Source organism: Mustelus asterias, chromosome 21, assembly GCF_964213995.1.
Source record: "Mustelus asterias chromosome 21, sMusAst1.hap1.1, whole genome shotgun sequence".
Classification (NCBI taxonomy): Eukaryota; Metazoa; Chordata; class Chondrichthyes; order Carcharhiniformes; family Triakidae; genus Mustelus; species Mustelus asterias.
In genome coordinates, this window is record NC_135821.1 from 40156801 (window position 1) to 40176889 (window position 20089).

The window sequence follows — 20089 nt, forward strand, 5'->3', positions numbered from 1 at the left end:
CATCAGTGCAGATGTTGCTCTTTGTAACTTGATGTCACTTCCCTACCCACTCAACCAAATCATTGATATCATTCTATTGAGTCCAAAACGTTATGTTATACATAGGCAGTGATAATAATGACTTAAACATCTTGTGCAATTGCACTAGTCAATTTTTAAAATATATATTCATTCATGGGTCATGGACATTGCTGGCTGGCCAGCATTTATTGTCCATCCCTAGCTGCCCTTGTTCATAGTGGCTTGCTAGGCTATTTCAGAGGCCAGTTGAGAGTCAACCACATTGCTGTGGCTCTGGAGTCACATGTATGCCAGACCGGGTAAAGACAGTAGATTTCCTTCCCTAAAGGACATTAGTGAACCAGATAGGTTTTTCCGACAATCGATCCATGGTCATCAGTAGATTCTTAATTCCAGGTACTTTTTATTGAATTCGAATTCAAACCCAGGTCCCCAGAACTTTAGCTGAGTTTTTGGATTAATAGTCTAGCAGTAATACCACTAGGCCAGGGCAGGATTTTCCTCCCCTTCTGCAGTGTCTTTCGTGGTGGCGGGAGACAGCGCACCACTCATTGGCAGCAGGATCTTATTGTCCTGCCATTGTCAATGGGGTCTCCCATTGAATGCACCCCTCACCATCAGGGAACCCATGGCGGGGGTGTGCCATTGGCGGGACCATAAGATCACACTGGCATAAATGGCAGCGAGATGTTGGTGACATGATTATGTATATAATATCCATATCACTGAAACCCTGCCCATGGTGAGAGAATAGAACTTCAGTACGACGGGTCTAAGTGTCCCAATAACCAGGACTCATGTGTTAGCCCACTCTTCACTCAATCTTAAATGTTCCTTTCATCAAAACAGATTAACTGGTCATTACCCAACACTGAAGGTGGAAGTAGATATTGTTTTTGTCCCTGTTGGTTTGCTTATATGTAAACCATAAAAATTAAACCATAAAAATCCATCTTAAACATTCACTGCCTCCACAACCAACGCACAGTGGCAGCAATGTACACCATCTACAAGATTCATTGCATGCTCCTTTGACAGTACCTTCCAAATCTGTGACCTCTATTACCTAGAAGGACAAGGGCAGCAGACGTGTAGTTCGTAGAGTACGAGCTCCCTGATTAAGTGAGCAGAGGCTTGCTCAATAGGAAAGGAGCAGCAGAAGTTTAAAATCAGCTGCCTCTATTCAGAGCGGCAGTCAAAGGACTGCTGGGCTTGACCTGTGAACTGTAGCTGCAGAAGTGGTGCTTTATTCACTATGTAAATAAAGGGTGTTGGTGACGGAATACTAGCCTCGGCGAGATTATTACATTGGCGATGAGGAGTAAAAGGAGTTTTGATCTTCCCCCTGACAACCTTCATTATCAAGGCAAGTAATTTGGTAAGAACAATACCTCTTTTTGGTAAATTTGCAGCCTACGATGCAAGCATAGAAGATTGGGCCCAATACGCAGTGCGCATGTGTTATTTATAGAATTATAGAAACTCTACAGTGCAGAAGGAGGCAACTCGGCACCGACATCAATCCCATCCAGGCCCTATGCCTGCTTAGTTATCCTGCTAATCCTCCAACCATTCACATCCCGGGACACTAAGGGTTAATTTAGCATGTTCAATCAACCTAACCTGCACATCTTTGGACTGTGGGAGGAAACCGGAGTCTGGGCTAATAATATTGAGGGGGACGAGAAGCAGAAAGTAATCCTTTTGAAGACATGCGGGGTCCTGACCTTCAGTGTAATAAAAAGCGTGATCTACCCAGGTGCCCCTGACTCAAAATCCTTTAATGATTTGATAGACTTAGTTAAAGGCTACTATGACCCGATGCCTTCTACAATACTACAGCGATATCACTGCAACATGGAGCGAACCCTTGGGGAATCTACCACCTAAATTGGATAGACTTTGAACAGATCTAGCAACACAAAACTGGGCATCCATGAGGTTCTGTGGGCCATCAGCAGCAGCAGAATTGTACTCAACCACAATCTGTAACATCCTGGCCCGGCATATTCCCCACTCTACCATTACCATCAAGCCAGGGGATCAACCTTGGTTCAATGAAGAGTGGAGGAAGGCATGTCAGGAGCAGCACCAGGCATACCCTAAAATGAGGTGTCAACCTGGTGAAGTTATAACAAAAGAATATTTGTGTGCCAAACAGCATAAGCAGCAAGTGATGGACAGAGCTAAGTGATTCCACAACCAACGGATCAGATGTAAGCTCTGTAGTCCTATCACATTGTCCTTGCATGGTGGTGGACAATTCAACAACTCACTGGAGGAGGAGGCTCCACAAGTATCCCCATCCCCAGTGATGGAGGAGAGCCCAACACATCAGTGCCAAAGGTAAGGCTGAAGCATTCACAACAATCTTCAGGCAGAAGTGCCGAGTGGGTGATCTATCTCAGCCTCCTCTGGAGATCCCCGCCATCACAGATGTCCATCTGCAGCCGATTCAAATCACTCCATGTGATATCAAGAAATGGATGATGGCACGAGTTATTGCAGAGGTTTTGGGCCTTGACAATATTCCTGCAATAGTCCTGAAGACTTGTGCTCCAGAACTTGTCATGCTCCTAATCAAGCTATTCCAGTACAGCTACGACACTGGCATCTACCCGGCAATGTGGAAAACCTGAAGCCTACGACACAAGAAACCACCCCCTCCCAACCCTAGCCCCTCCCTCCCAATCAGTCTACTCGCAATCATCAGCAAAGCATTGGAAGCAGTCATCAACTGTGCTGTCAAGTGGCACTTACTCAGCAATAACCTACTCACTGACACTCAGTTTGGGTTCAGCCAAGGCCACTCAGTTCCTGACCTCATTACATCCTTGGTTCAAACATGGACAGAAGAGTTGAATGCCTGAGATGAGCTGAGAGTTACTGCCTTTGACATCAAGGCAGCATTTAACATTAGTACGGCGTCAAGGAGCCCTCACAAAACTAGAGTCAATGGGAATCTGGGGGTAAAAAGTTCCTTGGTTGGAGTCATACCCGGCACAAAGGAAGATGGTTGTGGTGGTTGGAGGTCAATCATCTCAGCTCCAGGACATCTCTGCAGGAGTTCCTCAGGGTAGTGTCCGAGGCCCAACCATCTTCAGCTGCTTCAATCAATGACCTCATTTCCATGATAAAGTCATAGATGGGGATGTTTGCAGATGACTGCACAATATTTAGCACTATTTACAATCCCTCAGGTACTGAAGCAGTTCATGTCCTAATGCAGCAAGACCTGGACAATATCCAGGCTTGCGTATTTGAGCCATACAAATGCCAGGCAATGACCATCTCTAACAAGAGAGGATCAAAGCATCACCCCTTGAAGTTGAATGGAATTACCAATGCTGAATCCCTTACGATCAACATCCTGGGGGTTACCATTGACCAGAAATTGACTGGACTCGCCGTATAAATACTGTGTCTACTAGAGCAGGTCAAATGCTAAGAATCCAGTGGTGAGTAACTCACCTCCTGACCCCCCGAAACCTGTCTACCATCTACAAGGCACAAGTCAGGAATGTAATGGGACCCACTCCACTTGCCCGGATCCAACAAACTCAACACCATCCAGGACACAAAGCCTACTTGATTGCTACCCCTCCCACAAATATTCAATTCCTCCATCACCAATGAACGGTAGCAGCCGTATGTATAATTGAGAAGATGCACTGCAGGCACTCCCCAAGGCTCCTTAGGCAAAACCTTCCAAACCCACGACCACTACCATCTAGAAGGACAAGAGCAACAGATACCTGGGAACACCAGCACTTGGAGGTTTCCTTCCAAGTCACTCACCTTCCTGACTTGGAAATATATCACCGTTTCTTCACCATCACTGAGTCAAAATCCTGGAACTCCCTCCCTAACAGCACTGTGGATGTACCTACACCTCAGGGACTGCAGTGGTTCATAATACAGTTCACCACCATCTTCTCAAGAGCAACTAGAGATGGGTAATAAGTATTGGCCTAGCCAGCAACACCCACATTTTGACATAATTTTTTAAAAATTATGTTTGTAGGACCTCACAGCAGGCACATTGGTTGCCATGTATTACCTACAAAATAACAGGGATTACACCTCAAGTGATTGACAGTAAACTACATTGGGATACAGGAACAACAGTAGGCCATTCAACCCCTCAGGCCTTCCCCTGCCCCCCTGCCCTGTAATCATTTAGTTTATTTATTAGTGTCACAAATAGGCTTACATTAACACTGCAATGAAGTTTCTGTGAAAATCCCCTAGTTGCCACATTCTGGCACCTGTTCGGGTACACTGAGGGAGAATTTAGCACGGCCAATCCACCTAACCAGTACGTCTTTCGGACTGTGGGAAGAAACCGGAGCATCCAAAGGAAACCCACGCGGACACGGGGAGAACATGCAGACTCTGCGCAGACAGTGACCCAAGCCGGGAATCGAGCCTGGGTCCCTGGCACTGTGAGGCAACAGTGCTAACCACTGTGCCACCGTGCCGCCCACAATCATTTAGATTATGGCAAATCTGACTCAAGCCTTGACTCAACTTTCCTACTTTTGCTCCGCATCTCTTAAATGAACTTAGCTAACAGAAATCTATCGGCATCAGTCTTGAAGGTGTCAATTGTTCCAGAATCCACAGCTTGCGCAGGGAAGAGAGTTTCAAGTTTCTACCGACCTTTGCACGAGAAGATGTAGATTTCACTCAAGAATGGCCAAGCTCGAACTTTAGGATTGTGTCACCACCTTCCTGCGGACACGAACGAGGGTAAACAAATGAAAATTCTTTATTTCTTACCTTACCATTTTGTCCTGGAAATAGTTAATGATTAAAGAGTAGAATAGTGTGTTCTTTTTTCCCCAACTTGAATTGATTTGGGAATTCCATTTAATTCAGTTTCACTCATAGAGTTAGAGTAATTATTTCAGTTTTGCTATTCCGCTAAATGTGCACTGATGCACAAGGCCAATAATAATTTTACTGTTTCTACATTTTTATTACAGAAATTGATTTAATAAACTCATAAGGAAATGTGACTTCTAGAGGGATTAATATATTCCTCTGTCACTGTTTCTGCTTCAGTGCTGATAGAAATTCTGTCAGAGGGGAATAACAAACAGCAGTTGGTGGAGAATTCAGTTAGAAATGTGATGTAGCCCACGATATGACCCAGCATTTTGAATGTAATCTAATGTATAGTAAATATTGCAGACGCTCATCTCCAAGGCCTGCCTCCATTAGCTATGTAATTCATGGAAATTGAACCCTTTAACCATTGCAATACCGATTAAATTGGAAACAAATAATCTTTCGACAGTAAGAAAAACACTTTTTATAGATAGAGGCCAAAAGTATGATGCTTAAATATGTCTTTAGGTATCGTGGGGTACAGCTCTTAAAGGAGATGCAAAGCGGGATTTTCTAGCCGCACTCGCCCCGTTCGGGAAGTCCCACCCGAGGTCATAGAATAGTATCCCTACAGTGCAGACGGGGGCCACTCGGCCCATCAGACCTGCACCGACAACAATCCCACCCAACCCCTATCCCCATAACCCCACATATTTACCCTACCAATCCCCCGACATCCCCCCAGCACTAAGGGGCAATTTAGCATGGCCAATCAACCTAACCCGCACATTTTTTGGATTGTGGGGGGAAACACACGCAGACATGGGGAGAACGTGCAAACTCCACACTGACAGTGACCCGAAGCCGGAATTGAACCCAGGTCCCTGGCGCTGTGAGGCAGCAGTGCTAATCACTGTGCTACCGTAAAGATCAATGGACCTTTCCTTGGTCCGCCCCTCACCTGCTCCGATTTCCGTAACGGGCGGGATGGTAAAATTCACCCTTAATTTCTTTACTCATTTAAAATAGAAAAGATGCAAAACCTCTCAAGATCACCTAGAAGGACTGGGGCGGTAGGTTCATGGGGCCACCACCAACTCAGGTTCTCCACTGAGTCACGAATTGTCCTGACTTGGACATATTGCTTCATGAGGAAAGGAATCACGATCCTGTGTACGAACATACGAATTAGGAACTGGAGTGGGCCACTCAGCCTCTCAAATCTGCTCCACCATTCAATAAGACCATGGCTGATCTGATTGTAACCTCAACCCCATATTCCCACCTACCCCCAATAACCTTTCACCCCCTTGTTAATCAACAACCTATCCAGTTCTGCCTTAAAAAATATTCAAAGATCTGCTTCCACTGTCTTTTGAGGAAAAGAGTTCCAGAAACTCACAACCCGCTGAGAGAAAATAATTCTCCTCATCTCCATCTTAAATGAGCGACCCCTTATTTTTAAACAGTGACCCTAGTTCTAGATTCTCTGGCAAGAGAAAACATCCACTCCACATCCACCCTGTCAATACCCCTCAGAGTCTTAAAAGTCTTGATCAAGTCGCATCTTACTCTCCTAAACTCGAGAGGATACAAACCTAACCTCTCCAACCTTTCCTCATAAGACAACATGCCCATTTCTGAAATTAGTCTGGTAAACCTTCTCTGAACTCCTTCTATTGCATTTACACCTTTCCTTAAATAAGGAGACCAATATTGTATACAAAATTCTATATGTGGTCTTACTAGTGCCTGTACAACTGAAGCATAACCATCCTACTTTTGTAATCAATTCCCCTCACAATAAGCAGTAACATTCCATTAGCTTTCCTAATTACTTGCTGTAATCAATGTCAGTAAAACGAAGGAGATAGTCATTGACTTCTTCAAGAAGCATAGTGGAGAACATGTCCCTGTTCATCAACGGGGACGAAGTAGAAAGGGTCGAGAACTTCAAGTTTCTAAGTGTCCAGATCACCAACAACCTGCCCTGGTCCTTCCATGTCTATGCTATAGTTAAGAAAGCCCACCAATGCCTCTACTTTCTCAGGAGGCTAAGGAAATTTGGCATGTCCGCTAGGACTCTCACCAACTTTTACAGATGCATCATAGAAAGCATTCTTTCTGGTTGTATCACAGCTTGGTATGGCTCCTGCTCTGTCTAAGACTGCAAGAAACTACAAAGGATCATGAACGAAGCCCAGCCCATCATGCAAACCAGCCTCCCATCCATTGACTCTGTCTACAATTCCCGCTGCCTCAGCAAAGCAGCCAATTAATCAAGGATCCCACGCACCCCGGACCACACTCTCTTCCACCTACTTCCGTCGGGGAAAAGATACAAAAGTCTGAGATCAGGTACTAGTCGACTCAATAACAGCTTCTTCCCTGCTGCCGTCAGATTTTTGAATGGATGTGAAAGAGGGCTTGCAACATTCTTCTCACATTCACACAGTAAAGAGATGGAAAGAGAAATGAAAGATTTACAGCACAGAGACCAGAGAAAAGTAATATTATTTCATATGGGTTCCAGAGTCCGAATCAAAGTCCAATCAGGTCATGGAGGTCAGTGAGCTGAAAACCAATGCTGGATAGTTCACTTTTCTGGTGGCATTGAATTCACACAACGAGGTAGGCATGCAGAAATGAATCAATCTCACAGGCGATGGTACAGACTTCCAGCAGAAACAGGTGAGATGGAGCTAGGTATCTAACCTGGGACAGAGCACCTTTGGTGTGGCCACCAGGTCAGCTGTTAAATAACACACTGAGTTTCGCAGTACACCAAGGCAATATTACTGGTTCCACAAGCTAGAGGTCAATGTCACATGACTCCCACCTCTCCATACTGTCTTTGACAAAGGATGTGTATCTTTCATAGAATCCCTAAAATCTAGAAGGAGACCATTTGGCCCATTTGAGTCTGCATCGACCACAATCCCACCCAGACACTATTCCCGCAACCCCACACATTTACCCTGCTAATCTCCCTGACACTAGGCTCAATTTAGCATGGCCAATCAACCTAACCCGAACATCTTTGGACTGTGGGAGAAAACTGACGCACCCGGAGGAAACCCATGCAGACATGGGGAGAATGTGCAAACTCCACACGGACAGTGACCCGAGGCTGGAATTGAACCTAGGCACCACTGTGCCACCATACCGTGGGTCCTCGAGATTGTTAAATATCTCAACCGTTAAGAGTTGAAAGGAATATTTGGGGTCCCTTTGTCTTAGCAGACAAGCAGTCTCTTGTTAACCAGCCTGGGTATGAAATTCCGATGGCTTTTGTATGGCTTGCTTTGAATTTGCCCTGTGCTGCCCCCAGTGGATGATTAGTGACTCCCCTCGTATAAGGATGTGCGAGTTTCCCCAATACTGCCAGGAAGCTCTTTTTGTTCAGGAGTCACAGACAGACATAGATTCAGCCATTTTAAGGACCCTGATTCATTTTTTAAAATTTTAGAAATAGTCATGAGGATATCTATACATCTGCTTTATAAAAATGTGCAGTGTGAGGTCTTAGCCCCCATAGTCCTGAGTATCAGCCGAGAAATGATACAGCATCTATTGTTGGCTTGTTTCAAGATCAGCAATGGGAGAAATCCCAAAAATTGGAAATACAATCAGTAACCCCCAGATGGCGAATGGCTGTACAGTGCTTGAAAAAGGGAAAGAAAATACATTCAAAATAGGGAGTCAGTGTGACGGGTGGCATGGTGGCACAGTGGTTAGCACTGCTGACTCACAGCGCCAGGGATCTGGGTTCGATTCCCCGCCTCGAGTGACTGTGTGGAGTTTGTATGTTTGCTCAATTGCCCCTTAGTGTCAGGGGGATTCGGGCCTGGGTGGGATTATTGTCGGGGCAGGCTTGTTGGGCTGAATGGCCTCATTCTGCAGTGTAGGAATTCTATGGCTCTTGGATCTTCAATGGCTGATAAATAGTGAAACTGAGACACAAACTGGGGCTTTGCAGCAGCAGACAGAATGGGAATCATTAGTGCGGCACGGTAGCACAGTGGTTAGCACTGCTGCTTCACAGCTCCAGGGTCCCGGGTTCGATTCCCAGCTCGGGTCACTGTCTGTGTGGAGTTTGCACATTCTCCTCGTGTCTGCGTGGGTTTCCTCCGGGTGCTCCGGTTTCCTCCCACAGTCCAAAGATGTGCGGGTTAGGTTGATTGGCCAGGTTAAAAATTGCCCCGTATAGTCCTGAAATGTGTAGGTTAGAGGGATTAGCGGGTAAAATATGTGGGGGTAGGGCCTGGGTGGGATTGTGGTCGGTGCAGACTCGATGGGCCGAATGGCCTCCTTCTGCACTGTGGGGATTCTATGATTCACAGCGCCAGGGATCCGGGTTCAATTCTGGCCTTGGATCACTGTCTGTGTGGAGTTTGCACATTCTCCCCGTGTCTGCGTGGGTTTCCTCCGGGTGCTTTGGTTTCCTCCCACAGTCCAAAGGTATGTGGGTTAGGTTGATTTGTCATGCTAAATTGACCCTAGTGTCAGGGGAATTAACAGCGTAAATATGTGGGGTTATGGGAATAGGGACTGGGTGGGATTGTGTTCGGTGCAGACTCGATGGGCCGAATGGCCTCCTGCTGCACTGTAGGGATTCTATGATTCTATTTTGTGCTGGAATAAAACTGCAGCCTTCTGACTCTGAGGTGAGAGAGCGCGATGGCTGAGCCACAGAATAGTTAATAGAATAAAAGAGTATCTGCTACATTATGAGCATCAGGAGGCAAAGCGAGTGGTGCTGGAGTCGTGGATATTGAAAAACTCTGCGAGAGAGGACGTCCGAGGTACACAATCATTATTCATTGTGAGGCTGTCACATGGTATTTATTAATGAGCCCCTTAATCACCATATAATGCTCAGCCTGGTACAGATATATAATTTTAGAACAATTCCTGACATTTTCTGTTGCCTGTGTCAAGTAATTGGAATGTGCAATGAAATGGAAAGTGTGGAATTAACCCAATCAAGGGTTTGTAAGGATAAGCTCCGACTGTAACCGTTCGATGGTAGTGTGTGGGCAGCTGAAGGTGTGGGTATGGATGGTGGGGTGGGGGTGTGGGTATGGATGGCGGGGGTGTGGGGGCAACAAGACTCACTTACTTTCTCCTTTGGGGCTAAACCAAAGTAGGGATAATCTAATTTGTAAAAGAAAAGGCATATTCCACAGAGCCGTTACAAATGGTGCATGATTATCTTTTTCCTTTTTATTCTGTGCGAGGAAATCTCCCCTGGGCTCACTCGCAGTCAGGCAAATAGCATTGTGCGAGAGCACCATCTCTGAAACAAAAATAACCGGCACGACCATCATCATTAAAGCATTAGCCATGGGTTTTAATGCACTGCGGGGAGTAAGTGCTGCCAACACCAGAGTATTGTCAATATATTTGTGCCACGTTCTGCCCTGCTACCCTCTCTCCATGTGGAGTACGTCACCAGGGAGGGATGGTAAAGCACATGTTAAGAACGGACCAGATTGTCCAAATGGTCTCGTTCTGTAACTTGCAGGCTAAACTGATGCAACTCCAGAGCAAAAAGAATGGAGGGATGTACTGAGAGGCTGGATAAGTGGGCTACGATAAATTAAAATCATGATGGCACAGTGGTTGGCACTGGTGCCTCACAGCATTAGGGACCCCGGTTCGATTCCTGGCTTGGGTCACTGTCTGTGTGGAGTTTGCATCTTCACCCCGTGTCTGCGTGGGTTTCCTCCCAGGTGCTCCGGTTTCAAAGAACAAAGAAAATTACAGCACTGGAACAGGCCCCCCAACCCTACACCAACCATGCTGCCCGACTGAACTAAAACCTCCTACCCTTCACTTTCCTCCCACAGTCTGAAAGATGTGCATTGGCCATGCTAAATTCTCCCTCAGTGTACCCGAACAGGCGTCGGAGTGTGGTGACTAGGGGATTTTCACTGTAACTTCATTGCAATGTTAATGTAAGCCTACTTGTGACTAATAAAATAACTTTAAACTTTAAAAAAAGAATGGAAGAATAAGCCAGAGACTTTTAAACTAGAGAATGGGAGTACAAGTCCAATTGGGACGGTTTGAAAAATTGAATTCGATTTAAATAAAAACCTGGAAATAAAAAGCTGGTATCAGTAAAAGTGAAGCTGTTGGATTGTCATAAAAACTGAATTGGTTCAATTGGCTTGGATGGGGAAAGTTTGCTGTTGTTACCTGGCTTGTCCAACATGGACTGCTGATGGGTGGTCGGGGAAGGGCTGGGGCTGGAAAATTCTCTTGGGTGGGGGCCTTCTCGCCATCCATCTGCCCATCCCAGACCTGTCCAAAATTTCTCAGGGTGGATCAGGACTAGGCCACCCATCCCAATTCAAACACTTCAGTGGTCAATTGTTGGTTTCTTGAAGGCCGCATGCCACCGGCCTCAATTTTGGGGTTGGCAGGCGTTCAGGGGAGGGGGGAAGCCTGACCAGGTCACCTTGCTAGGGCCTCAGGAGGGAAGGAAGTGGGGTGTGGGGAACACCTCCCTCAGGGCCCACTTTCCATCCCAGATACCACCCCGGAGGGTCTGCTGCCCCTCCCCTATCACCATCTGGGGTTCACCCTGTCCAGGTGAAGACCCTTGCACCCTCTCTCTCTACTGCCACCTGGCCCTCACCTTCCCTTTCTGCCCTGAAACCTCCCGCACTTATTGGTATGTAGGTGAGAATAATAAACTACGAGGTCACTGGTAGTAAACTAGCTCGAACAGTTTATTAACATGTCTTAATTCTAGCACAGTCAGCACAAGATTGACTAGGCTCCACCCAGGGTGGAGCTTGAGTCCCAAGATCACCTGATCCATTCTCTTAAAGGGGCATGCTCCCAAACATAGTTAACATTTATCTGGTCCTGGACTCCGAGATTTGGAATCTGCGGACTGCTTACAATCCTAGTCCTGGCACTGGTGTTCCTGACACTACAGAATTTCTGACCAGTCAGATGAACCCGTGGCATCCGGAAGTGGGACTTCCGTCCGAGTGAGGGGTGGAAGTTATGTCTCCAACCAATCCTCGGAGCGTTAAATGGCTGCAGGGCTGCGGTGGTTGGTGGGGATGGTGGGGATGTGCTCCCCGCTGACACTTCGGGTGGCAGGGCTGGGAACCCCAAACAGTTCTGCCTTATGTGACTCCAGGCTCACATTAGTATGGCTTCAAGCCACCAGAACCCATACCAGGGGCTCACTGAGAAGCTCCACAGTCCCAATGGGGACTGAATGTAACCTGGCCACAATGTCAGCATCTCAAGAATGAATAAGTTAAAACCTAACAGACGTTTTTATTCTGAGAAAAATCTTTAAATAAGGCTCGTGCCCGATAGATTCTGATGTACAGTATTGTTTTCCTTAACTTAATTTGCTGCAGTTTGTAAGGTTGAGATAGATTCAGTGGAATGACCCTCACATTATGAAGTTTGGCACTAGTCAGTATTAATTCAGTATTTTGATTGAATCGTGTCAAAAAAGGATGTCAGAAAGGGAGTCAGTGAATCAGACACTGAACGAGACTCCGGGTTACTCAGCCTGTGAGTAATCAGTCTCTTTGTGATCTGTTAGCAGAATTGCAAAAGAAATGGAAATGACAAGATCACGATAAAAGGTGAAGAAACAATAATAAAACCAGTTTCCGTTAGGGAATGAACACTAGAACACCAGAAACGGAAGCAGGAGTAAGACCAGCAGGCCCGCCCCGCCATTCAATAAGATCGTGGCTGATCCATGTCAGCCTCAATTCCTTTTCTGTGCCAGTTCCCCATGGCCTTCTATTCCTCGATCTATCAAATATTTATCCATCTCCACTTTAAATATTTCTAATAACCCAGCCTCCACCACCCTTTGGGGCAGAGAATTCTAGACATTCACCACCCTCTGTGAGATGAAATTTCTACCCACCTGACTTTTAAATGACTGGCCCTTTATCTTGTGGCTATGTCCCCTTGTTCGAGACTCCCCCACCAGTGAAAACATCTCCCCATCTACACTGTCAAGCTCCCTCAGGATCTTGTATGTTTGAATAAGGTCACCCCCTCACTCTTCCAAACTCAGTAAATGTAAGGATGCATTTCCACAAACTTAATGAGTAAACACAAAATGGCATTTATTAATGAGGATATTCCTGCAGCCTCGTGGCTGCAGTTTTTTCACGACATGTCTCCTGCCTAAGAGAGCTCCACCCCCTCTCTACTCTCCATCCCAATTGGTCCTCCAGGCCATGTGACTCTTATTCTGCTGTGTTGCTGTGAAAGGGACAAATATCATCTACCTGTTACGCCATTTTCCCCACGATCTCCATATCCCTTCTCCCCTATACCTGACCTTCTCAGACATGTGTCTGACTTTTAAATGCCCTTCAAAATGGCCGAGCAATCCATTCAGTTCAAGGGCAATTGGGGATGGGCAATAAGTGCTGGCCCAGCCAGCGATGCCCATATCTCATGATTGAAGAAATTAAAGTAAAATAATGGACCTAATTTACATATCTTGACACTCTTCTACAAAGCTGCCCTTTTCAAAGGTATCACAACCCATTTGTGTGCACTCTAAATTTTGCCCACCCCTATTCCTGTCCCACATCTCCCAAACTTCTCCTAGACGTCCAGACCTACTGAAAGCAATTTCCCACTCACCCGGTGCCCAAGGCTGTCTACGAAAACAAATATTCTCAAACATAATTCAACCTTTTGATGCACATGCTCTCAGACACACTGCCCAACACTATCCCACATGTTTCATCTCACTGACACCTAGCTCTTCTCTCTTTCCACATTCCAAACCTCCTCCAACATGCTTTGACCTGCACTGTAATTCTAATCCAGTCTCAGAAACCCAAACCCTTTCTCACTGTTGTAAGCTCAACTCTGTCGCTCCTTCTCATGACCAGTGGATCGGTTGGTCCAGTCAGTGATCGAAGCATCTTACTTTAATGGCGGCTGAGCCATATAATCTTTTATCCACTTGTATGATAATGAGAGTGCCACCATATATTTCTCTGTGATCTGGATTGAATATTCCATGTGTGTTTCTTAATTCACTTCAAACATGCGCCAAGCTAACCCCTGGTTTGGATAATACACTGTTTATTCCACAATAGTGAAATATAGCTAACAACAGGCACGACGTGAGTTTCCTGGTTCACATGGTGTTGCTTGTATTTGCTTACGAGTACAAACTAAAGAACTTATGATACATAATCTCCCCTACGCACAATAAACCTGTTATATACTTCCTACTTGAAAATATGATGTGGAGATGCCGGTGTTGGACTGGGGTGGGCACAGTAAGAAGTCTCACAACAACACGTTTAAGCTATTTGGAATCTCGAGCTTTTGGAGCACTGCTCCTTCATCAGGCGAGTCACTCTAACCTGATATTTCTTACTATTTGAAAATATTCATACATTACCTCTCCAACAGTTCCCAACCCTCGCTCACATCCACTAGTTCCCCTGTATACATCAACCCTCTCATACACAATCCCACCAGCTCAAGTACATCCTGAACATTTCATATACACTCTGATATCCTTCTACATATCCCATCCCTAAAGACCACCCCTTTTCTTGATTTCCCAACCCCTCTCTTACACACTTCCACCCTCTCTCCTACATCCCACCTCGTCCCTTTACATCCCAACCATCCCTTTACACCTCACCCCCTCTCCTGCACCTCTAGCCCCTCTTTTACACCTTCCAGCCTTCCTCTACACCCTAACCCTTTCCCTACACACTGCAGTCCCTCTTCTTCTATTCTCTCCCTCTTCCCTCTAACCCTTTCTTCCACTTTTACAGATTCACCATAGAAAGCATTCTTTCTGGTTGTATCACAGCTTGGTATGGCTCCTGCTTTGTCCAAGACTGCAAGAAACTACAAAGGGTCATGAATGATGCCCAGTCCATCGCTCAAACCAGCTTCTCATCCACTCACTCCGACTACACTTTCCGCTGCCTTGGAAAAGCAGCCAGCATACTTAAGAACCCCACCCCGGCCATTCTCTCTTCCACCTTCTTCCGCCGGGAAAAAGATACAAAAGTCTGAGGTCACGTACCAACTGATTCAAGAACAACTTCTTCCCATCAGACTTTTGAATGTACCTACCTTGCACTAAGTTGATCTTTCTCTACACCCTAGCTATGACTGTAAACACTGCATTCCGCACTCTCTCCTTTCCTTCTCTCTGAACGGTATGCTTTGTCTGTAAAGCGTGCAAGAAACAATACTTTCTACTGTACACTAATGCATGTGACAATAATAAATCAAATCAATCCCCCTTCTACACCCTCAACCTTTCTCCTAAACGCCCACCCCTTCTCCTACACACTGAAATCCCTCCTCCATATCTACCACCATGCATAAAAGTTCTGCGCATTGGAGGTACGCAGAGATGACACACTACTTTCTACATTGCAGCACGATTTTCTTCAATGCTTGAAAATGTCCCCTCTCCTCCTTATTGCAGCTTGCCTACAGTTTAGGTTTTTGTTAAGTGACTGCATCCAGGATTAATTAATCATACACAGTGAGCAGTCAACAGACATAAGTAAGCAAACATGACACATTTGAACATAACATTGCATACTTCATTCCCTCTCTCCTTCATCCCCTCCCCCTTATCTTACATCTCCGCCCCCCCTCCCCCCCCACCCCCATACATACTGCTCTTACACAGAACTACCTCCCTCTCTTTAATACAAACCCCTCTACTAAATTCCCCTAATGAAACTGTGTGAAAATATTAACCTGGAAAAGGAGCTGGCCAGCCAGTGACAAGTTGATAATAAAGACTTAATTCACTGCAACAAGATCAGTACCCTGGTAAAATCACACCTATTTACACCATCTGACATCTGACGAACATGGATATATTTGTATCTAATCCTTTAGAAAATTATTCATCCTTAAATCACGGTATTTTAACATAATGAAATATAATTGCCCAATGACTGTGCTAAATACCCTTATTAAATATTTATCATTCAGTGGCTGTGCTGTGAATTGCTGATCACTTTATTATTAATGCAGCTGTTAACATATTCTTTTTATCTGCAGATGTTCCAACTTGAACCTGTCTGAGTGGCAGTTTGAGGTTAGTGAATCTTTCCGCAGGGTGGGGAGAACTGTCATCCCCTCTTTCTAAATTTCCATCATCTTGCTCCACTTTCTTCCTCATTAACAAGGAGGACCCTGTCAGATTTGAATCAAACAACTCTTTCCCCGGCTGTACATACAGTCAGGGCTGGAAACGCAATTAATTCGACATTTTAGTTCCCGGACACCCAAGGGTAAAAGCCACGCTGAGGGATTAGTTAAGAAAAGCCATCCCTATCTTGCCTAGTTATCGCTGGGCTGCCATTATCTGCTTGTAAGTTTTAAGTTTATTTATTAGTGTCACAATTAGGCTTACATTAACACTGCAATGAAGTTACTGTGAAAATCCCCTAGTCGCCAGACTCCGGTGCCTGTCCAGGTACACAGATGGAGAATTTAGCACGGCTCAATGCACCTAGCCAGCACATCGTTTTTCAAGCTGGTCCAATGACACATTGAAATACAAGCCCTGAAAAATATTTCTGGAGGAGGGTGTCTCGGGGTTTGTGGGAGAAGTCAACTACCACACCTATAGGCCGATTGAAGAGGTACCCAACTCATTTCCACTTCACCAGATGGAGAGGAAGGCACAGCTGAGACGTGTTGGGAACAGCTCAATGCCAATTTATGGAAAATGGCGTCTTGACTCATTTTGCGCATTCTTGTAAGATTGTAAACTTATTTGGGGCCATTATAGGATTGGCTTTCTTTAGACCCACTCAAAGGAAATCGTGTCAGGAGGGAACAACTGAAGGCCAAAATGGTCCAAAGATCTCTAAACCTTGCAGCTGGCAGGTTCAGGGTTTGGAGGCCCCCACCTCCCCCAATACTATCATTCCATTGGAGCAAGTTAGCCAAGTGAGTCAGTCTGATAGTGCCCTGACTGAGGCTTCTATCATCTGGCAGAAGCCAGTCAGATCCAAGCCGCTGTGTGAAAGTCCTGTTTGGTGTTTGCCATTTGGAAGGAGGAAGGACAGATCTGCCCTAAGCCCGATGAGGATTGGGGCAAGGCGGATGTGAGATCGCACATGGACTGGAGGGCCAGAGACCCCCTCATTGCCACCTGCCCTATGCATGAAGACTGACTCGCTGTTTGACAGTGTGACCACTCCACATCGCTCCCCCCATCCCCACAGGACATCATGACCCTCTGCAACCAGGAGATGAAGGTTTGCTGAGATAGCGGTCAGGGTGCTGGGTCTGGGGAGTCCACGAGTCCCTGATGCCCAGTCACCGCAGGAGGGTGATGATTACCCGCAATGAGGAATGGTTTGTGATGCTCCTCAACCACTGCTTATGTCTGACTCCTGTCCGTCTGTGACCAGCACGTGACTCCCCGGCTCATGTCCGAGTGAGGTTTGGCCTTTGATTCCTTTGCCCCTTTGCATCAGAGGGGGATTACAGATGAGGGTCTAGGGTTCACTCAATCATGTCTGAGCTTTATCACTTTGAATGAAACATTCTCACTGAAGGACTAAACCGTCTGGCAAGCATGGAGGCCCAGTGAGAACAACTGTGTCCGAATGGGGAGAGTCACTACACCAGTGAGAGGAGGGTTAAAGATCCTGAGCTGATAAAGTGGTGAGCAACAATAATATTTAATATAGTGACATTTAAAAATGTGACAACTGACAATGCCACCCCTCTACTCCCCCCCCCCACCCGCGCCCACTACTACTGTTGCCTCACTTCACCTGTGCCCACGCTGTGCCCCTACAATTCATTAGCCTTCCGTATCCTCCCGCTACATCTAGGTGTGTTCCCAGGATGCTCATCAGAGTTGGATCCAGCCTGCTACCTTCCACGTCCTGTTGCCTTAGATGCTCTTGGAGGACGTCCTCCGGAGGGCTGAATCCTAGAGAGCCCCAGTCTACTTTCAGGTGGCACTGAGGTTGTCACATCGCCCTGTTCTGCCCGCTGTGCCCAGGTTGCACAGGTGGCAGGAAGAGGGGGTTCAGATTGGCTGGGCACTCCTGGGGCTGTGCTTCAGTATCCTCCTCCCTCTGGGTACTCATGAGCCCTTGGATTTCTCCATGGGATGGGCAGGCAGCTGGAGTGAGATCCAATAGCTTCAACAACATCTGGCATTGTCAGTCCTGGAAGCCCACCAGTGTCTGCACCATGCAGTTGAAGCGCTCAGCCATGGGCCTCAGGGTCATGCTTTGGAGTTGTCCCACCATGGATCTGACCTTGAATCCCAGGTTTTCCACGGCGGACACCAGCCTTGCAATATTGGCCTGGCTGCCATGCATAGCTGGCACCATGTCCTGCAACAGAAAGCTGTGGGGCTCCTCCATTCGGCCTCGCAGTCGCAGGAATGCCGCTGACAATCCCTCCTGGTATTCCTGGCTCTGCCTTTGCACCTGAGAGACGAAAGGATCCAGAGGCACAGCACCTTGCTGGAATCCAGCAAAGCTCTGACTATCGATCTCTGGAACATTCCCGAGACCTGAGCATGATAATTTAGGCTGGCACTTCAGTGTGGTATTGTGGGAGGGCTCCACCATTAGGGATGCCCATTGTCTGTTCCGAGGTGTGCATAAAAGATCCCATGGCACTGTCTTAAAGTAAGAGTTTTAACAACACCAGGTTAAAGTCCAACAGATTTATTTGGTAGCAAATACCATTAGCTTTCGGAGCGCTGCTCCTTCGTCAGATGGAGTGGAAATCTGACGAAGGAGCAGTGCTCCAAAAGCTAATGGTATTTGCTACCAAATAAACCTGTTGGACTTTAACCTGGTGTTGTTAAAACTGTGTTTACCCCAGTCCAACGCCGGCATCTCCACATCATGACTGTCTTAAAGAACAGCAGGGCAAGCTATCCATAAGTGACCCTCTATCGTCACAAAAACAGATTATCTGGTCGTTTGCACATAGCTTATGTATAAGTTTCTGTCACATTTCCTGCATTGCCATTGTGACTGCATTGCTAAGGTCATTTATTGACATCCGCAATGGTGCATAGTAACCACAAGGTGGCGGACAATACACATGTTGAACAGTCTCTAAGTGACACTTCCTCATACGGGACTTTGGGGTCTTTTTGCAAAATGGATGTTGGCGATGATAAGACGCTTCTGATTGGAAGTATGCTTTTAGCACACAATTTTAGTCCTAATTGCTGATTTCCGTACTCTGAGCTTGCCTGGAGGTACCAAAAGCTGATATCTGCTGTTACTGCACCCATTCAAGTGCTGATTAGAAGCCATTTTCATTGGATGGCCACACACCCACTGAAGGTGCAGCGTGCTCTAACTGACAGTGAGCAACACCTTGCAGACTTTGCTCAGGGTGTGAGGTCCTGGAATGCAGCACTGAAGGGTCCTCATAGAGGAGGTCCAGAGGAGGGAGAACCTGCAATGGGAAATGGGCGCTCCCTTGTACCCCCTTGGCCTCATGTCCTCCATCCAGCAGCAACTGGGTGCTTCTCTGCCTGACCTCCCTCCCATCCCTCGCCCTTTCACCTGATGACCCCTGTAAGTTGTCCAATAGGCACAGCACTTATCCTTTCCAGGTGAAGCCCTCAGGGAGGGGGTGGCACAGTGGTTAGCACTGCTGCCTCACAGTGCCAGGGACCCGGGTTCAATTCCTGGCTTGGGATCACTGTCTGTGTGGAGTTTGCATGTTCTCCCAGTGCCTGCGTGGGTTTCCTCCGGGTGCTCAAATTTCCTCCCACAGTCCAAAAGACATGCTGGTTAGGTGCATTGGCCATGCTAAATTCCCCCTCAGTGTTACCCGAACAGGCGCCGGAGTGTGGCGACTAGGGGATTTTCACAGTAACTTCATTGCAGTGTTAATGTCAGCCTACTTGTGACACTAATCAATAAACTTTAATTTCCAGAATAAACATTGAGAGTGTTGATGAAGTCTTGAGAAAGTGTCTCAGAAAACCTCCTTCAAAGGATGTCTTCAAACCTCCAGGTGAAAGAGAGAAGGTTTCAGCTGTCAAAAATCCTTTGCGACAATTAGCTTTCTCTGAATCAGCTGGTCACCCTTAGCTAGGAAAGGATTTTAATTCAAGTGCCAGATATCAAAATACCAGGCATCCTTGCTTGAAAAAGCCAGCAGGTAATTTAAGTAAGTGTCAATTGGCTCTTTAACAATTGTCTGGGTGGCAGTTTTCATC